Source organism: Aphelocoma coerulescens, chromosome 4 (genome assembly GCF_041296385.1).
Source record: "Aphelocoma coerulescens isolate FSJ_1873_10779 chromosome 4, UR_Acoe_1.0, whole genome shotgun sequence".
Classification (NCBI taxonomy): Eukaryota; Metazoa; Chordata; class Aves; order Passeriformes; family Corvidae; genus Aphelocoma; species Aphelocoma coerulescens.
The window spans coordinates 1346015-1366324 of NC_091017.1; the positions used below are offsets into that span (position 1 = coordinate 1346015).

Here is a 20310-nt window from a genome sequence, read left to right on the forward strand (position 1 = left end):
TTGAAAAAGCACAGCACCAATTTTTTCTCCTCTTTGGAGTATTAAATTTTTTGCATGGATCCTCTTGACTTCCCAAGAGTGAAATTGCTTTAAAAGTCTGGATACAGCATCACGTAAAGGTAGAGACAGGCATTATGGATTAGTTTCCATTGATGGCCCCATCCCCCTGTTAATGAGGGTTATCCCAAACCCCAGCACACTAGGTTTTCAGGTAGACAGAGGTGAGATTTGGCTAAGCTTCCATAATCCAGCTTTCTGCTGTTGGGATTTTTCATGCATGCAGACCTGGTGGAGATGCCAGATATGAGGGAAGGTCCTGTATTCTCTGTGTGTAGCTGCTTCTCTTCACTGAAAATTCCACAGTATTTTGGTGTTTGCTGTATTTGTCTCACACTTGCTAGGTGAATCAATTCCCAAAAGCATTTATCTTCTCTCAAATCCATAAAAAACCCCTCACTTTTTGGTAAATTTCACGTTAAAAGCATCAGGTTAGCTAACAGTTGTACTGATTTCTTTCCCTAGAAAGGCAGACAGACTCCTGCCAGATGCATCAAGGTGGTTTGGAGGCTGATTTTCCTGAGCTTCCTCATGTGAGTTCAAGCAATGGCAAAATCAAATGTCCCTCCAGAGAGTTTTTTTCATGCATTAAATGTTCTTTCTCACCCTTTCATACGTGATTATTTGACAGTGTGGGCATGGAATTCATGTTTGGATTATGTAAAGCTGAAGGAAGAGGAGAATCAGGGACACTGCTGAGAAGCAGGGAGAGATCCCTGGCCAACTCCAAAAGATTTCAGGTATCATACCAGCACTCAAAGGAAAGCTGCTCTTAATTTTATTTTCCTCCTCCTCGCCATTTCCTTTGGGACAGAATGATATTGATTGCTTTATCACCCCATTTTATTGACGGATCCTGTGCTCTGCAAATGTGAACCCTGGTTTAAAAACAAAAAGTGTGTTTTATTGTGTAATGATGGAGTTGTCAAAGCTGTCTTGTTAAGAGAGGTTTCCTGAATCATGCTGAGACATTAGTCCATGGAGGGATAGCTGACATGGCAGGAACCAGGATGAACAACCATGTGCCAGTGTGTGGACTCTCCTGGTGAGATCACCTGGGCAGTGAGGCAAATGACACAAAGAAGGGAATCTGAATAATGAAAATTTAAAAAAAAAAAGAAATTGGTGAGATGCCTGGATTTGAGAGTAGTTCTGGAGTAATGCTCCAAATGACTGGGTGGCCAGCTCTGTCACTCCACTGCTTCTTTCTCAGGACTAGTACTTTTTACTCACACAGGATTTTTCTGATTAAGAGAAATGAGGATCCACTTGTTGGGTACCTCAGTAACATTAGAACATTTCCACTGCTCCAAACTGAGAAGCAGTTGGACCATGTTTGATATGGCCAGAAAATAGTTCTGTCCCTTATCCCAGGAGAGTTAACTGCTAAAACTGCTGCATTTGGTGGGGGTTTTTTTGGGGGGGCAGGAACAAACAGACAAAAATAAAAAAAAAACCACAAACCCTCAAAACAAACAAAACCACAAACAAACAAAAAAAGAAAAAAAGAAAAAAACAAAGACAGCAGATGTGATATTTTCATGTGAGAGAAACCCTAGGTGATGGGGAAAAGTGGTTTTGTAAAGTTCTGAAAAAATCTGCTTTGACCTTGAAACACGTTCGGCCTTTTTTCTCTTATTGCAGTCCTTGCAGTTGTACCTGGGGTGAATTAAGCTCTTCGTTAGCCACGTCTGAGTGCTCAGGAAAATGGATCCCTCAGCTGGGTGAGCATTCCAGCATTGTTTGTATGCAAAGAGATGTCACTGTTTTTAATAGCACATCCTGGGAGGGAGGCTAAAGCTTCTTACTGCTGAGAGGGACATGGCTGGGCTTCAAATGAAGTTTGAAAACACTGGCCTAGTAAGTATATTCTAGTGCCTAAACACATACACATATGTACACACACACACTTCTGTCTGTGTCTTTCTGTACATGTGTGAGCCTTAAGAAAATCTGCAATTTTGCCGCTGATTTAATAGGTGATTTTCTGTCTGTAAGAGGAAAAAATTGTCATTTTTAACTGTATTGTAGTGGAAACTCATGTCTCTATCTAGAATTGCAAGGGAAAACTGCTATTGTAAAGAAAGGTAAACTGCAGCTTCAAAATACTTCATGTATATTTTCCTCTTTTTTCCATTCTAAAATGCAAATTTTGATAATTGCTCTCAATCCTTTTCAAAGTGCTTTCTTGTAATGAGTTTCTCAGATTTATTTTCAAGATGCTTGTCTTGTAAGCAACACTTGATCCAACTGTTTTACTGTCTTGAAAAAAACAAATTAAGATTTTCAGTAAGCATTCCTGAATTTTTTTTTTCAAATTTTCCATATTAGTAGTGTATTGGAAAAACTGCAGTTCTCATGGTTCTTTTTGATTTTAGGCCCTAATATAAAGCTCTGATAAAAAACATGGTTTCTAGCTTAGACTTTTATGTGCTTGACCTCCAAATTTCAGACACTTCTTTGCTGAAATTGAACTAAACCTAGGCAAAGTATTGTGGTAAGTGATGGGAGGGAGGAAAGTACTCACTGTTCTTAAAGGTTCTTCCTTGGGTGGTGATTAATTGGCCTGCTAAGGTTATTAATGGGGTAGAGAAATTATTCCTGAAGGAATCAGGGTGTCTGGTTTTCTCTCTGGTGAGAGAATTTGGGTTCTTGAAGAAAAAAAAACAACCTATGTCATTTTAGACTCAGTGAAACTTGCTCATGATCCTGGCTGATCACTTGCACATGATCCTGCTGCTTCATTTCTCCACTGTTTTTATTCACTGAAAGTGGGCTAAGCTGGCACAGGTATGTCAGCAGGTAGAGCTCACACTGCATTGCCACATGTGCACATCTGTTGGACTCTGTCACGCTTCCAGGAGTTTTCAAACTGAAACAAGCAACTTTCCAAATATTTTGTGGCACCTCAAACCCACTTTTTTTGCATCAGTGTTCTCTAACAGTTTTCTCTCAGAAACACTAATTTTTTTTCTCCTAAAGCTGATAGGATGAAGTGCCTTTTATTGTTTCATAGACTTCTCTGACCCAGCTGCAAGTAATTTGTCTTTTTTTCTTCCTGCAGTGCTTTTGGGGGGTTTTGGAGTATAGGAGAACTCTGGTTGGAAGCACAAAGTCAGTGCTCAGGAGAAGGCAGCCCTGCCCAAAGGAACCTGAAGGTGGGTTCCCAAGGAGTACATGGGAAATACGCTTTTTTGGTCATGGAATCCTAGAGTTTTAAGATTGGAAAAGCCCTCCAAGGTCTGAGTCCACCTGTTGCCCCAGCACTGACAAGGACACTGCTAACCCATCTTTTAAGTGCCTCATGCCACAAATAAGCCAGGAATAATCCACCTGGTAACACTAGAGTGGGATAAAAAGCAGTTATTTATCACAAGCCATTTAAAAGATGACATTTCCTTCTGGTGGGATCTGTGTTTGGGTTGGTTGGTTGGTTGTTTTTATAAAGAACTAATTCAGAATTAAAGATTATGATGCCCTAACCTGCTCGGTGGGTTTAGGGGAATGTAGTTTGATTTACTCTGGGCAGCGTATAGAGAAACAACCAAATTCTCGGGAGTTTCAGTAACAAACTTTTACTTGCAAACTTGCAAAGGTAGACAAAGTTACTTGGCAAATTTAAAAACAACATCCAGGCAAAGTAAGGTGCTTCACAAGCTTTAATTTAGCAAACTTAAACTCAGCCAACTTTAACTAATCCAGACACAACAAGGCACTTACTAAGGTGTTGACTGGATTTTTTTGGTCTGGCTTACAGTATTATTTTGAGAAGTAGAAGGTAGGAGAAGAAAGAGGGAAAGAAAGAGAGAAAAGAAAGAGAAAGTATATCATGATCATGCTAGGATTCAGTGTGGTCTCAGCTGCTATTAAATCCAGGGTAGTGGAGACTTTGGACCCATGTGTCATTTCCTTTTATCTGTTCTGGTCTCCTGGGGCTTCCTCCAGGCATGGCTGCATTTTAATGTTCACTGTGGGGCCCAAGCAGTCAGTCCCAGCCATTCCGGGGCTGTCAGTAGGCTGTGGGTCAGTCACTGCCATTTTGGGGCTCTCAGCAGTCTGTGGGTCAGTCACGGCCATTTTGGGGCAGGCTGTGGGTCAGTTACCACCTGTTTTGGTCTCTCAGCAGGCTGTGGGTCAGTTCCCGCCATGCTGGGGCACTCAGCAGGTTTTGGGTCACTTGCCACCATCTTGGGGTTCTCAGCAGTATGTGGGTCAGTTGCTGCCATTCTGGGGCTCTCAGCAGGCTATGGGTCAGTCACCACCTTTTTGGGTTTCTCAGCAGTCCCTGGATTAGTTGCTGCCGTTTTGGGACTCTCAGTAGTCTTGTCGGTCAGTCACAGCCATTTTGTGTAAGGACATAGGTCAGTCACAGCCATTTGGGGGCTTTCAGCAAGCCGTGGGTCAGTTGCTGCCATTTTGGGGCTCTCAGCAGTCTGTGGATCAGTTCCTGGCATTTTGGGACAGCCTGTGGGTGAGTTGACACCATTTTGACACTCTCCGCAGGCTGTGGGTGAGTTGCCGCCATTTTGACACTCTCAGCAGTCTGTGGGTCAGTCGTGGCCATTTTGGAGCTGTCTGTGGGTGAGTTTCCGCCATTTTGGGGCTCTCAGCAGTCTGTGGTCAGTTGCCGCCATTTTGGGGCTCTCAGCAGTCTGTGGGTGAGTCACTGCCATTTTGGGGCTCTTGGAAGACTGTGGGTCAGTTGCTGCCGTTTTGGGACTCTCAGTAGTCTTGTCGGTCAGTCACAGCCATTTTGTGTAAGGACATAGGTCAGTCACAGCCATTTGGGGGCTTTCAGCAGGCCGTGGGTCAGTTCCTGCCATTTTGGGGCTCTCAGCAGGCCATGAGTCAGTTCCTGCCATTTTGGGGCAGTCTGTGGGTCAGTCACGGCCATTTTGGGGCAGGCTGTGGGTCAGTTACCACCTGTTTTGGTCTCTCAGCAGGCTGTGGGTCAGTTCCCACCATTTTGACATTATCAGCAATCTGTGGGTGAGTTGCCACTATTTTGGGGCTCTCAGCAGGCTGTGGGTCAGTTCCCGCCATTTTGACACTCTCAGCAGGCTGTGGGTCAGTTGCCACCATGTTGGAGCTGTCTGTGGGTGAGTTCCCGCCATTTTGACACTCTCAGCAGGCTGTGGGTCATTTGCTGCCATTTTGACACTCTCAGCAGTATGTGGGTCAGTTGCCACCATTTTGGGGCAGTCTGTGGGTGAGTTGCAACCATTTTGGGGCTCTCAGCAGTCTGTGGGTTCATTCCCACCATTTTGGGGCAGGCTGTGGGTCAGTTGCTGCCATTTTGGGGCTCTCAGCAGTCTGTGGGTCAGTTGCTGCCATTTTGGGGCTCTTGGAAGACTGTGGGTCAGTTGCTGCCGTTTTGGGACTCTCAGTAGTCTTGTCGGTCAGTCACAGCCATTTTGTGTAAGGACATAGGTCAGTCACAGCCATTTGGGGGCTTTCAGCAAGCCGTGGGTCAGTTGCTGCCATTTTGGGGCTCTCAGCAGTCTGTGGATCAGTTCCTGGCATTTTGGGACAGCCTGTGGGTGAGTTGCCGCCATTTTGACACTCTCAGCAGTCTGTGGGTCAGTCGTGGCCATTTTGGAGCTGTCTGTGGGTGAGTTCCCGCCATTTTGGGGCTCTCAGCAGTCTGTGGTCAGTTGCCGCCATTTTGGGGCTCTCAGCAGTCTGTGGGTGAGTTGCTGCCATTTTGGGGCTCTTGGAAGACTGTGGGTCAGTTGCTGCCGTTTTGGGACTCTCAGTAGTCTTGTCGGTCAGTCACAGCCATTTTGTGTAAGGACATAGGTCAGTCACAGCCATTTGGGGGCTTTCAGCAGGCCGTGGGTCAGTTCCTGCCATTTTGGGGCTCTCAGCAGGCCATGAGTCAGTTCCTGCCATTTTGGGGCAGTCTGTGGGTCAGTCACGGCCATTTTGGGGCAGGCTGTGGGTCAGTTACCACCTGTTTTGGTCTCTCAGCAGGCTGTGGGTCAGTTCCCACCATTTTGACATTATCAGCAGTCTGTGGGTGAGTTGCCACTATTTTGGGGCTCTCAGCAGGCTGTGGGTCAGTTCCCGCCATTTTGACACTCTCAGCAGGCTGTGGGTCAGTTGCCACCATGTCGGAGCTGTCTGTGGGTGAGTTCCCGCCATTTTGACACTCTCAGCAGTCTGTGGGTCAGTCACTGCCATTTTGGGGCTCTCAGCAGTCTGTGGATCAGTTCCTGGCATTTTGGGACAGCCTGTGGGTGAGTTGCCACCATTTTGACACTCTCCGCAGGCTGTGGGTGAGTTGCCGCCATTTTGACACTCTCAGCAGTCTGTGGGTCAGTCGTGGCCATTTTGGAGCTGTCTGTGGGTGAGTTTCCGCCATTTTGGGGCTCTCAGCAGTCTGTGGTCAGTTGCCGCCATTTTGGGGCTCTCAGCAGTCTGTGGGTGAGTCACTGCCATTTTGGGGCTCTCAGCAGTCTGTGGGTCAGTTGCCGCCATTTTGGGGCTCTCAGCAGTCTGTGGGTGAGTTGCTGCCATTTTGGGGCTCTTGGAAGACTGTGGGTCAGTTGCTGCCGTTTTGGGACTCTCAGTAGTCTTGTCGGTCAGTCACAGCCATTTTGTGTAAGGACATAGGTCAGTCACAGCCATTTGGGGGCTTTCAGCAGGCCGTGGGTCAGTTCCTGCCATTTTGGGGCTCTCAGCAGGCCATGAGTCAGTTCCTGCCATTTTGGGGCAGTCTGTGGGTCAGTCACGGCCATTTTGGGGCAGGCTGTGGGTCAGTTACCACCTGTTTTGGTCTCTCAGCAGGCTGTGGGTCAGTTCCCACCATTTTGACATTATCAGCAATCTGTGGGTGAGTTGCCGCCATTTTGGGGCTCTCAGCAGGCTGTGGGTCAGTTCCCGCCATTTTGACACTCTCAGCAGGCTGTGGGTCAATTGCCACCATGTTGGAGCTGTCTGTGGGTGAGTTCCCGCCATTTTGGGGCTCTCAGCAGTCTGTGGGTCAGTCACTGCCATTTTGGGGCTCTCAGCAGTCTGTGGATCAGTTCCTGGCATTTTGGGACAGCCTGTGGGTGAGTTGACACCATTTTGACACTCTCCGCAGGCTGTGGGTGAGTTGCCGCCATTTTGACACTCTCAGCAGTCTGTGGGTCAGTCGTGGCCATTTTGGAGCTGTCTGTGGGTGAGTTCCCGCCATTTTGGGGCTCTCAGCAGTCTGTGGGTCAGTTGCTGCCATTTTGGGGCTCTTAGAAGACTGTGGGTCAGTTGCTGCCGTTTTGGGACTCTCAGTAGTCTTGTCGGTCAGTCACAGCCATTTTGTGTAAGGACATAGGTCAGTCACAGCCATTTGGGGGCTTTCAGCAAGCCGTGGGTCAGTTGCTGCCATTTTGGGGCTCTCAGCAGGCCATGAGTCAGTTCCTGCCATTTTGGGGCAGTCTGTGGGTCAGTCACGGCCATTTTGGGGCAGGCTGTGGGTCAGTTACCACCTGTTTTGGTCTCTCAGCAGGCTGTGGGTCAGTTCCCACCATTTTGACATTATCAGCAGTCTGTGGGTGAGTTGCCACTATTTTGGGGCTCTCAGCAGTCTGTGGTCAGTTCCCGCCATTTTGACACTCTCAGCAGGCTGTGGGTCAGTTGCCACCATGTTGGAGCTGTCTGTGGGTGAGTTCCCGCCATTTTGACACTCTCAGCAGTCTGTGGGTCAGTCACTGCCATTTTGGGGCTCTCAGCAGTCTGTGGTCAGTTGCTGCCATTTTGGGGCTCTCAGCAGTCTGTGGGTCAGTCACTGCCATTACGGGCTCTCAGTAGGCCGTGGGTCAGTCGTGGCCGTTTCTGGGCAGATCACAGACTAATCTGCCTTTCTGGGGCAGGCCACGCAGCCGGCCTCTGCCATTGCGTGTGGACGGGAGGCTGACAGTGGCTCAAAGGCGCAGGGGAGTGGCTGTGCTTGTCTCCTTTACCTAGGGAGAGCTCACCCTGTTCCCCTCCGCCTCACTTCCCACCTGGCTGTTTTGAGCCATTCCTCTGGTTGCCTACAGCACCCCTTGGCTCTAAACAATGACCAGGACACTTGATTGTTGCAATTCAGATGTTCACTGGTCAGTGTCATGGTCCTGGTCTTCTATCCCTCAGGGGTGGGGGAAGGCCCTGAAACATAATACTTGAGTAGTCTGTGTTTGCTGCCAAGCTTTGAAGAAAATCAAACTGCGGAATTGGTGCAGGTTCCTGGATAATCGCACAAATTTGACAATTGCTAGTCATGTACTAGTCCTTCGATGACCTGAGTCTCCTCTGCAGCAGCAGGTGTGTGTGATATTTATGAAAGAAAAGAGCCCCCAGAAAGTTCTACTTCATGCTAGAGTGGAATTTTCAGGAACGTACCCAGTTATCCAAACTATAACCCAGGTTTCTTAAGCCCTCATGCTGAGGTGAGAACAGGCTCATTCCACGAGGCCTCAGTGCTGTCTGCTCTGTATCTGAGAAAGCAGTGCCGTGATTTATAGCCTTTCTTTGGAGATATTTTGGTGCATCCAAGACCAATTTCCTGGCTGAGTTGCTCTAGACAAGTAGAGAAATTAGTAGATATTCTGACAGTTTGCAGAATGGAAATTACCTGTGTTTGTTCAGGTAGAAAAGGGATGGGCTAGAAGATGCAGCAGAAGGTGGAGAAAGCCACGCAGAGACTGTCTCAGGTGGGAGGAAGCAAGGAGATAGGCAGGGAGCCAGGCAAGAGGTGAGCAGGGACAGAAAACATCTGGAGAGGAAGTGCTGACACATGCTCTTCTTTTATGCGTGTCATCTGGCTGTGAATGTTGCAATAAAAAACAGTCTCTTACAGTCAGGTCAGTAAATAAATTTGAAATTGCAGGTTTTACTTCTCAAGTCATCCTCCATGTGTTTCCATGTATTAAGGATGTAAATATTTTTTTGATTATCATGAAGCTGTTTCTCTACTAACTGCCTCTAATTCAGAGCAGTTTCCAAGCCATTCCAAGCAATTTTCTAACCTCTGCTAGAACATTTAGCAAATGTATTCTACATCAGTACTTAGGTCAGCCAGACAAGATATTTACATCCTTCCCCAGCTCTGAGTTTTTACCACTATCCAGAAAGAACACAGCAACTAAATCTTGTCATGACGAGGCAGAACTATCCTAGCCAAGGTTTTAGCTCTTTGTCTGGCTGATGTCTCTTCAGTAACAATTATTTAAAGCATTGTGAAGTGCTGTAATTCACATGTCTCTGTAAATAAATGAGTATCTGGGGGGGAAGGCTACGGCAGCTAATGGGGAATGAGAAACTTGGAAAGGGCCTTTTAGTCAGTATATTTCTCTGACTTCAGTAGGACAAAGAACCTGCCTGAGAATTAGACTTGCAGATTTTAAGAAAAAGGAGGGGAGATAATAAAAGTTGGAAATGAAGAACAGTTTGATATACATTGAAAGGGGACAAAATAGATACAAGGTGCTCTGTATTTCTTTATATATATCTTATGATGTAAAGCTTAATCATTTACATGTCTTAAAATGGTTCAGAATACAGTTCAAAACTTAGAAGTAGTTCAGCAATGTTTGTCCGCTAGGCCAATAGCTGGCATAAGCCTGTAGTTGAGTGAGGATTTCAGGGAGAGATTTTGTTTATATATATATATTAATAGCAGTACAGTACATATCTGTAGAAAATAAACTATTTCTTAAGATCATAGGCTGGTTTTGTGTTGGAAGGGACCTTAGAGATGATTTAGGACCAATGTGTGTGCCCGTGGGTGACAAGTAAATGCCAGATGTCAGTGAAGAGTCAGGAATTTCTCCTTGCTGTGGAGAGTTATGATGTAGCAGAGAGAGAAGACTTGGCTTCAAAACTACAAGTGTCATCAAGTGCAGTTTTTTACTAGATCTGCCAGAACTCAGGATCTGGAATAACCTGGGATGTGGATAAGAGACAGAATTCTTTCTACCCTGGGGACCTGGCTCGATTGCTGGAGCTGCCTCCTCACACTCTGGCCAAAGATAGCAGATGATTTTTAATGGCCACACCTCTTTAGGATTGTTATTTTTTGTCTCCTCCAATAAAGGATAGAAGAAATGTTGTTCTATTTCCGAAAAATATGACGGGCGTCATAAGTGCTTCCAAAACTAACAATTCTTTAGAAAAATAACCGTGGTCTGGGGGGTAGCAGACTCAAGTTCTTGGTTAGTCTAACGTTTGCCTAACAGGAGACCATTATTAATTTAATTAGTATTTATTGTGCTGACCCAGTTATAAAACATATACCATCTTCTTTTGGTTTTTAGCAAGTTCCAAGGAAATGTAAGCAGTAAGTTCTATCATGGAATCACAGAATGGTTTGGGTTGGAAGGGACCTTGAAGGATTGTCTCATTCCACCTCCCTGCCATGGGCAGGGACACCTTCCACTAGACCAGCTTGCTCCAAGCCCTGTCCAAGCTGGCCTTGAACACTTCCAGGGAAAGTGTTTCTGCAGCTTATATTATTGCATAACTAAAGGTTTGAGTTTAGATGTGTTGAATTTACAGATTTACTGTATCAACTTGCAGCACAGAGTTTTCTGGGGTGGTTCCCAGCATTTGCTGTGGAACTGTACTGGCACTCCTAATCCTTGAGAGAGCCTGAATTCAGACTAGCACACAGGGTGTTAATGAAAGCATTCTTGATTTTTGAGATTTTTTTTGTGTAAAAGAGTTTCTGCTTTAGAATGTGGTTAGAGGCTCCTTGGTGTCCTTGTAAGAGCAGCCTCCAAGCCAGCCAACTGGCTGATTTAGAGCCTACGGAATTACTGCTGTCCCCAAACTCCAGCCAGCATCAGGAAACCACAAGAATCAAACAAACAATAGGATTTGTTTGGTAAAAAAGATTTTTTCCCAACCCTGCAAGATGTCATTTGTTGTACATCAGGGATTTAGGGGGAAGGAGGAGAATTCCACTGCTTTGAGCCCAGTCTCAAGGGAATGTATGAGCATGTCTTTGGTCCTGTGAAGACCTTCTGAACTACTTCAGGGAAGGCACACACAGCTTAGGGACTGGTTAGAACAGCTCCCTAAAGTGCTGAGGAAGTTCAGTGCAGCTCAAGTGTGACATGACTTCATCTCTTTAGCTTCTGAAATGAATTTTGCTTGTCCTGTGCTTATCCAGCACAGTGGTTAAAAGCTAACCTTTCCCAGTGCTGTATACATGATGCCTTTCCCTGTATACATTTCACAGCCTGCTGTAGGCTGTGTGACCCAGAACAGCTTGGAGCTTTCTAAAATTTCCAGGATATCCTGGTAAAGTTTTATTACATGACATTATTTGAATATTTCCCAAGCATTTTTCTGAAAACATTTTTTCAGATAAAATAGAAGTAAGCAGATATTTATTTTGTGCTAAGGAAAAGAAAATAGTTTTCCCAGAAACAATGTAGCTTGAAAACTCTTGTCTCGTTTCATACAGAATTAAAGGCAAACGTTACTGGGGAAAAATTAAACCAGAGTCTTGATGAACTGTAGTGTTATTACCACTTGAAACCCATGTATAGGAAATTGTCACTGCAACTAAACAGCCAAGAAAGATTTAAGCCAAGAAGGATTTATGTCTTTTAAAAACATAGACTCGCTCCTTTCAGTTGTCTAAAATGAACATGAAGGAAATAGGTGACAATTAGCAATAACATTAGTGAGATGGTTCTGGAAAGAATCAACCTTACTGGAGCTTCTCCCATCTTGAAAAGGTGGAATTTCTCCTTTAGGAAACAAGAACTGCAGTTGCTTTCTGTGCTATCGAGTGCAGGTGAGCAGTTGTGGGATTCTGAGGTAGGTGGTTTTCATTTCTACTTGGGTGACTCTTCCCTTACAGTCTTGGTGTTGATAATTAAGTTGATAACTGTTTCACTGCCGTATCAGGCATTTAGCAGAGACTTGCCACTGTTAAATGGTGCAAAATCTGAAGATCTTGCAACCTAAAATACTTGAAAATAATGGTAAAACACTGGAAACAAAACTTGCAGAGTTGTAGAGGAAAAGTCATTGGCAAGACATGCTCTTTGCCTAATAAAAAGCTTGAAAATTTAGAGGTACCAATAAAATATTTAGAAAATGAAAAGAAAGAAATAAAAGGTTGGCCCGGGAATTTGGTGTGGAATCAGCAGCTCTTGGCTGCGTACAAATTCTTTCAAAGAAACATTCGGAGAAGTTTTTTGTAGCATTTTTATTGTGTTTTTCTTCATCAGTTTTGTTGCCAAAATAATTTAATGTGTGCTGAATACTTGCTGTGTCTTATTCTCTCAAAGTTCTTTGACATGACCATCTCAAAAAAAGGCAACTTTTCTCTGTTAGACAACTCAGGCTCGCTCTTTGGAGCAGAATAGCAGCAGCTGTAGTGTACCCTAAAACAGACAGACTTCGGAAGGCCTGCATCCTGGAATTCAGGAATCTGTTTATGGCTTTGCCATAGCAATCGGAGACAGTTGTTCCCTGGTTTGCAGTTGTGATTAGTGAGGGTGGCAAGAGAGATCCTGACTTTGAGACATCGCAGGAGCCACAGATTGTAGTAAAACCACTGAAATGTCAGTGGTTCAAGTGGTTAGTGATTCATATGGCACAAAACCCAGGAATAATTGGGAATTTCTGTTGAGCAATGGTGTATTTTTCTAAGAGTAGAAGTTACATTAGTTGAGCAGATAAGTGTCCATCTGGCCTAATATCCCACTTCTGGATGCTTTAAAGCAAGGTGTTAATCTGCCTCTCCTCAATATCCTGTTAATTATCCAGCACTATCGCTGCATTGGGCTTGGAGCAGAGGGGATTTTTTCCTCATTCCAGTTGGTGATCAGCTTATGCCTTGATTATATGGATTGATAGGCCCAATAATTCTTATATAAGCCAGCAGCAGTTTGAAATTTTATCCTTTTCATAATAGAAATTGCATTTATGTTTTGCAGGCATCCATCCTCCAGGCGAGGTGGAATCTTAAATATTCCAGCAGCCCTTGGAAGTTTGCTGTCTAGTTTGTTTCAGCAGCCTTATTCAACCTCCTGTGAATTTGGTTAAAGCACGGCTGCACTTATCCTCTCTTATAATGGTAGGAGCCGAATCTTTTCATCCCTAATGAATAAAGTCCTATTATGTCTAACAAGATTGACCCCAATCCTCCCCCATATGACGGGCAGTGCTCCATCTGTACGAATTTCAGTCACTAATATTCCTCTTCACTCTAAAAAGCCTCCAATTTTGTGGATAGTTTGAGCAGCCACCATAAGCACGAGCTCATGGTTTTGTGATTTGCTGGCTCAGTTCAAGGACACACAGAAGTTGTGGTGTGCTTTTGTTGGTCTACAAAGACTCCAGGTATTCTTTTTAGATGCCTCCCATTGCTCTGGAAGAAATATTGGTAGTTGGTATTAAATATTTTGGATTTCAAAGCTGGGATTTCTTTACAGAAGAAGCTCTTGATCTCTCCTTCTAATTTACCAACGCTCTCACTTCCTTCTGGTTTTTGGATTTCTTCCAGTCTAGTCTGAACAGCAGCTGTGACTAAATGTGTATCTGCATTAAGCTCATTTTGTAAATCATTTGTGCTCTATCCCTGTTTGACTGCTGAAATGACATTTGGATCACAGTTGTCTGTTCTAGGTTAATAGTGTGTCTGGATAGGGAGTTTTTCTGTGATGGGATGTGAATGGACAAACAGAACTTGGTTCTGTCTCATTTTTGCTCTCTTGGCTGAAGCATCTGGGCAGTTCCATGTGTATATTTTAAAAGCCCAGTCAATGCCTTTCTTATCTCCCAGGGAATGTAGGGTTGGACAAGGCCCCATGCCATTGGAATCTAGCAGTGCCTTGACTTTGTAAGAGAAAAACAGGTTCAAAATGTGGCTTTGTAGCATTGGCAGCACCCACTTCAGTCTCGCCTTACATCACCAAGATCAAAAGAGAGAGCTGTCAGTGACAACCGTATCATTCATGTCACTGCACTTCACAGGCAGCTTCCAGCTTCCAGTCTGGCCCTATGCCGGCCATGAATCCTGTGCCTTTGGCGCCCAGTGTGGGGGCCCGAAGGAAAGGGAAAGAATCTTCCCTTTTTTTGTTTCCCCTCCCTTTCTCTCGGACCCAGCTTAAAGACACAGGCACAGGATTCATGTCTGGCATAGGGCAGACGATAGGGAATACAGTATCCTACAGTCACCCCAAGACAGGGATCAAAGGTGGAAGAGAGAAATCTGACTGTTTCCATCCTGGAAATTCAATGCACCTGAGCTGATGTGGCTGCGGTGTCCGTGAGCCAGCCACATGTCCTTCGGGATAAGTATTCAGGGTTGGGTTTCTTTGATTGATAGAATGAAATGGGAATGTCCATATTGACAGTTACCATGTCTGTCCTGTGGACAAGAGCTTCTTGGGATGTCCTCATGAAATTCCCTGTAACTGTGCAGTAATCCCTCCACACCTGTGTTTATGAACCTTATATATCTGATTCTGAATCTGGTGTTTGTTTCTTGCTTGTCAATGGGCCTGATTTTAATTCCTGGGAATGTTGACCAGCTCTAGTGACAGGCATTGGTTGGCTTTCTGACAGAAAACAGATACTGTTTCTCACACCTAGTTTTTGTTTTCTATACTTTGCTTTCCTGTATTGCAAACTCAATCCCAGGAAGTGTGATCCAGCCCATAGCAGGATTCCATCAGGGCCCAGGCCCATAGTGTGTTCTTCTCTTTTCCTGGTGGCAGCCAGTGTTCAACAGGAATGGTAAATCCATTGTGAATTTGTACCACAGCTATATGGGGATGTCTCTAACTCAAAATGGGGCCCATCATTGTTCATACGTAGTTCTTCAGTCCCCTGCCTTTCCGTCTATCTTTTCAAACAAGACCCACATGGGAGGCTTTTAACTTTCTGTGTCAGACCTGGAGGTGGGATCCAATGTCAGTTCAGCATGTGTTGCATTCACAGACCATGAGAAGTCTTCCACCAGGGCCATGAGAACCACTGCCAGGTTTGGACCTGATGGACCAATTTTCGCTGCTATTATCAGAGTGAAAAACAATCCTTTTAGATGCCAAATGTGGCCCTCACTCGGATTGCTACTAGGGTTGGCAAGCTTCCCATGAATCTCATGTTCTGACTTAATTCCAGCATTCCCCAGTGCTTCAGTTATTTCTTAGAAAAATATGTTCCATTTGAAATTAAACACTGGCCACAGTAGTGTGCATTTATGTAGCGGGTTTCTCCCCCCATCTCCCGGTAGATGTGTTCCTGACTGTGTATCCAGGATAGAGTCCTCATGGGATGATGTGACTGGTGGTACTCCCCCCTGTTCTGCACACCCTCAGCAGCTCCTTCTTTGGTGGAGTTGTTGGGGCTGGAGCCCAGCAGGAAAGTGAGACAGTGCAGTGCTTTGGAAGAGGAAGTAGAAATCTTATGGAAAAGCAGATGGGAGAGCCCAAGAGTGACCTCTCCTTCCTCTCTCTGTTTGATAAGTGCAAGATAGTTTTGGCAATTAAACTTGATGAGAACCAGTGTTACTTCACCCTGGGTCAGCCATCTCCCCCACTCTTCCATAGGGTGTACAGCTGGTTTAAGCACTGCTTAAAATCAAAATCCTTGAGTTTCATGAGCCTCTGCAAAGTCCAGTCAACTGGAAGTTCAGGTTTTGTTGGGAATGTGACCTTAGAGAGCAAGAAATAAAACATTCTGTGAATACTAAGTACTACTAGGCTGGTCTTTGTTTCTTCCTATTGATTTCTCTCAGGTATACAAGAAAAATGCCTCTTATTTTATAAATAGTAAATTCTTTGTCAGCTTTCAGCTATTAAAAATATGCTTCTTTCATGCACATTACTTTTATATTTAGGGAGATTGACGCATCTGTTTATCCTAAGACTGACACCAGCCTGAGGTAAAACATGAAAAGGTTTGTAGCAAATTATTCCTTTCTTCTCAGAAGGACTCTCATCACTTAAACACTCCTGCTCTCAGCTGTACCATTTGCAAGGACTGGCAGGATACAAAGAAAAAGTACTGTTTGCTTTATGTGGAAACTTTGCTACTCTGGGGATCAGCTCGAGTAAAGCTGGAAAATATGATAATTATATTTTCCTAGCCCAGTGCAAACTAGGCCAGCCCAGGTGGCACCACGAGCCGTGCACAGTGCCCAGTAGCACGCAGTGCCAAATTGTGTGGAGCCGCATCTGGCTGCTGGAAGTGCGAGGAGAATCAGGGCAGAGCTAATTCCTGCTCCACTGGTGTGCCCGTGGTCTGTCCACACACACCAGTGCCTTTGGTGTGGGATCAGTGATGGAGCTGGAACAGAGCTGCAAACCGGTGAGGACCTTTAACAATACTTAACAATCACACATTATAAGAGGGAAATGGATCTTGCGTGTACGTTTAATACAAATACCTTGTTTCTCTGCTACTTTAGAAATTGAGCACCAAACCAATTCATAATTTGCCATAAAGTCCCGGAGTGACATTTGGAGACTTGGTGTCTTCATGTTCCTTACACAGGGAAAGGTCCCAGCAAAGGTGGGACCAGCATCTCTTCTCCTCATACCCCAAGTCTTTGGGGCTTTTGCTGCGCTTGAGAGAGATTTTATTCAGACTGCAGGTTTGTTGTCAAAGTTATTGCAAACATGTGAGCTGTCTGCAGTCCTGCTTCTCTCAGGCATTCTTCCTGTTGGTCCTGGAGAAGCAGGAGCTGGGATGGCAGGTCAGATATGGACAAAGTATGGTCTACCCCTCACGAGTGTGTTCCCAGACCCAACACCTCTTGGCTTTAGGGTATTTGCAAAGGTGCTCTCTGGAACACCGCTGTCATGCGTCCTGTATGGTGAACTTGGTAAAGTTTACAAGCTCATCCTCCCTCAAAATGGCTTTCGCTCAGTTTGGATAATCTTTCCTCCTGGATTCGCATTTGAGAAGGCTTTTAGCATAAGGAGAAATTGGTAACCTTTTCTGCGTCATTGCTGGAGCAAATCTGGTAGGAAATGAGATCCTTAGGAAAAGGTTTTGTGGGATGGTGTTCAAACCTGCACAATCTAATTAATTGTTTGATTTGTCAAGGTTTCATAATTTCTTCAGAGCCTTATTAAATCCCATGAACAACATCTTGTTTTCATTCCTCTTAGACTACCTAGGTCTGTTGAAAAGGTCCTATTGTGCATAAGGATAAAATGAGTTGATCTCTCATAACTTCTGCTCTTAAGAGGCAATTTCCATTGATTTTGGCATTTAAAGGCAACAGACTATGACAGAATCAGACAAATTAAACCAGAATTTGACAAAAATCTTGATAATTGGCAGTTTAAGGAGTGCATTTTCAGATTTTTAGCCTATTTTTTTGCACATTTTATTTAGATCATTGCATTTTGCTATTGATAAGAAGTCTGTTTCAATAAAAAGTTGTTTAAAAATCTATCTAGCTGTACTAGATAAAGCAGGAGTATCTAATGTCAGGTGAGTGAGGGCAGAGTTTGTATCCCGTTATATTTACATGTTTTGGTGATGGGCACACTTAAAATCGTGGATTGAAGCTGGCTTTGGACCTGTTCCCTGCTATTTGGCTGCCTGAGCAGCATGATGTGGATTGAAATACTTGGGGTTCCACCTTAGAACAGAACAGAACTGTGCTGCCTGGAGATTGAAACATACCCAGGAGACACAAGGGTTTAGGTGGCTTCATGAAAAAGTAGACAGGTTAGGTCTTCGAGTTATTTTCTAAATACATTCATCCCTATGCACCCTCCCCAGCAATGACACTGGAACATTCCTTTAGCTATTACATGAGGCAGAATCTCCTTTCCAAAGTGTTGGAATGTGCAGCCGATCCAGATATCTGATGGCTGGAAAAAAAACAGGGATACTGTGCATTTTTTATTATTTTTATTTAAATCACAGTACTTTGGGTCTGTGGCCTCCAGACCATTTGTAGGCCCTGCAATGAGCAGATAACTTGTAACTAATGAGAGATATTAATGTAAATGCCAGTAAAATGAACACATATAAAATTTTTGTGAAACATTGAAGTAAAAAACCTTGCCCTTGTGCTCTTGGAGCATGTCAGCCATCAAGGGGTTGATATGATATAATGTAATATGTTGACACAGTGAAACCTAGTTATTAAAAGAGGATTAAAGATACTCTGCTTGAAGACTGAAGCATTCTGCTTTGGGTTTTTTGGTCAGCAGACAATTCCAAGATTTCAGGGTTAATTCCAAATGTCATGTTTTGCCACTATTCATTGATGTTTGCAAATAGCTAAGTTAAAAAAATAGAAAAAGAGAACAAAAGAGGTTTCAGATATCCCAGTATATTCCAGGAAAGCCTGCCAAATCTCCAGAAAACTGAACTTAGTAACTGAAATTATTAAAATCACAACTCTTTATAGAAATTTCATTTTATTGTGCTTTCATCCTAAGGTATTTAATAGAAAATGTTGCACACAGGATGTTGTACACTTTCCAGGCTTTATCTGCAAGGTCACTGCTTGTGTGAATACAGCAATTTCACAGCAGATCCCACCATCATGGAAAAGCAGTGCTTCCCACTGGAACATTCACCGGGCACTCAGGAACGGGTAGGCACTAGGTCTGGGTGAGCACGTGTTCTCCCCTCTCCATATCAGGAAAACTCTGGGCTCTCACACTGGTGTTCCTCACAGCACAGAATTTGGGGGAAGGTAATAAATTCAAGGGCTGCAGATGGAGTGTGCCACACGTTTTTTAATAGTGGTGAAACAAAGGGAATAAAACAGTTTTGGAAAATACTGCTCTTGCTCTGACTGTTGGTGCTTCAATTAATGCTTTCTTTTTGTGGGAGAGGGGTGTGGGACAGCAAAGGAAACAGCCTCTGTAGGTACAGTAAGTTTTGCCCATTAGCAGTTCTCTCTGCAAGTTAAAGGTAAAGCAATAGGAATTAGTCTGTAATAAATCCCAAAACAGCAGTGTAAGAATAAAATGATAACCAAGAGGGAGATGGTGAGTGATCAGAGCATTGGACAGACACTCCATATTCTTGGATTCTCTCCAAGCTCCTGGTACATCATTTAGTACAGGAGCTTTCCTTGCCTCCTGAGTGCCTCAGGTGAAGGCAACTTGCTTATGGCTCTGGGGAATCCTGGAAATGTGGAACTCATCCCCCCTGGAGTTACAAAATGTGGATGGGCTCCTCTTTTTTACAGTGGAAAAGTGTGCAATCGTAGCCACACTGGCTGGAGTTACTCTTCATTGAACAGTTACACTTCCATGATGTTCTACTGTTTGCTCCATGCCATTTTTATGGGCCTCAGCATTATGGGTTTTGCAGTTAACTGTTTGAAAGGAAGCAAAAGTGATTTCCCAGGAGTGGACCTTTCTCCCCACTAACACTGGGATAATACTTGTTTCATATTGCAGCGGGCATAGTTGGAAATGTAAATGTGTAAAGTTTTACTGTCTCATCATTCATAAGAGACACACCCCACTCCCCCTCCCTCCCCAAAAAAGCCTCTGCACATGTTGCGACGTATATTCTGTGTCTGTCTGTGGGCAGAACCAGGGCTGTAAGTGCTGTTACTTGGTAGCTTGGAAGACCAGTTGCTCAGAGTGATGTTGTGTCTTTCTGCTACTGCTCAAAAGTGCTCAAGACATGGGATTTTAAATAAGTAACTTTGCCATGTTAGTGTGAAAAACTAAAAAAGAAATATAAATAACAACATTCTGACACATGCCGTTCTTCTAAACAAAAAACCTCACGTCTTTTAACTTAATTCCCTCTGTCCTGTGTCCATTATCTTTGACTTATTCATCAGGAAGAGTTTTCCCTGATCAGCTTTGCTTTACCTTAACTGGAAAATTTGTTTCAATTTGCAGAGGTTCTGTGCTGCGTGGTGAAGTTCTTGTCTGAGCAACCCCTCTTCTGAAGGAAACTCAAAAAAACCAGGTGGGTGTGACACCATTGCTTTGGACAGGCTTGGAACAGCCTAGTCTGGTGAAAGGTGTCCCTCCCTGCCCATGGCATGGACGAGCTTTTAGGTCCCTTCCAACCCAGACCATTCCAGGACTCTGTGATTATTTTTAAATATTCCCTGTCCATTGCCCACCACCTTTCCTATATGCTTTGAAACACCATTGGTGTGTAACAAACTCCCCACTGGGTGACATCTCCAGTCTTCAGTTCAGGACAATGCCAAGGTGCAAAAAATCCAGAGGAGACCACAAGTGTTCTGGGGCACCACTAAATACCGTTATCTCAAGGGCAGCCAATCAGTCGGCCATTCGTCCGCTGGGAATGCAGGGAGGG

The 20310-nt window shown here is 44.3% G+C and overlaps 1 long non-coding RNA gene across 1 annotated transcript; it reads left to right on the forward strand.

The window, feature by feature from the left end:
- The first annotated feature begins 1625 nt into the window (after positions 1–1625).
- Positions 1626–19932, forward strand: LOC138108903 (uncharacterized). Its single transcript, XR_011150108.1, has 3 exons — positions 1626–1781; positions 3122–3215; positions 19881–19932. It is a non-coding gene; the product is annotated as an uncharacterized lncRNA (long non-coding RNA).
- Positions 19933–20310: the final 378 nt, after the last annotated feature.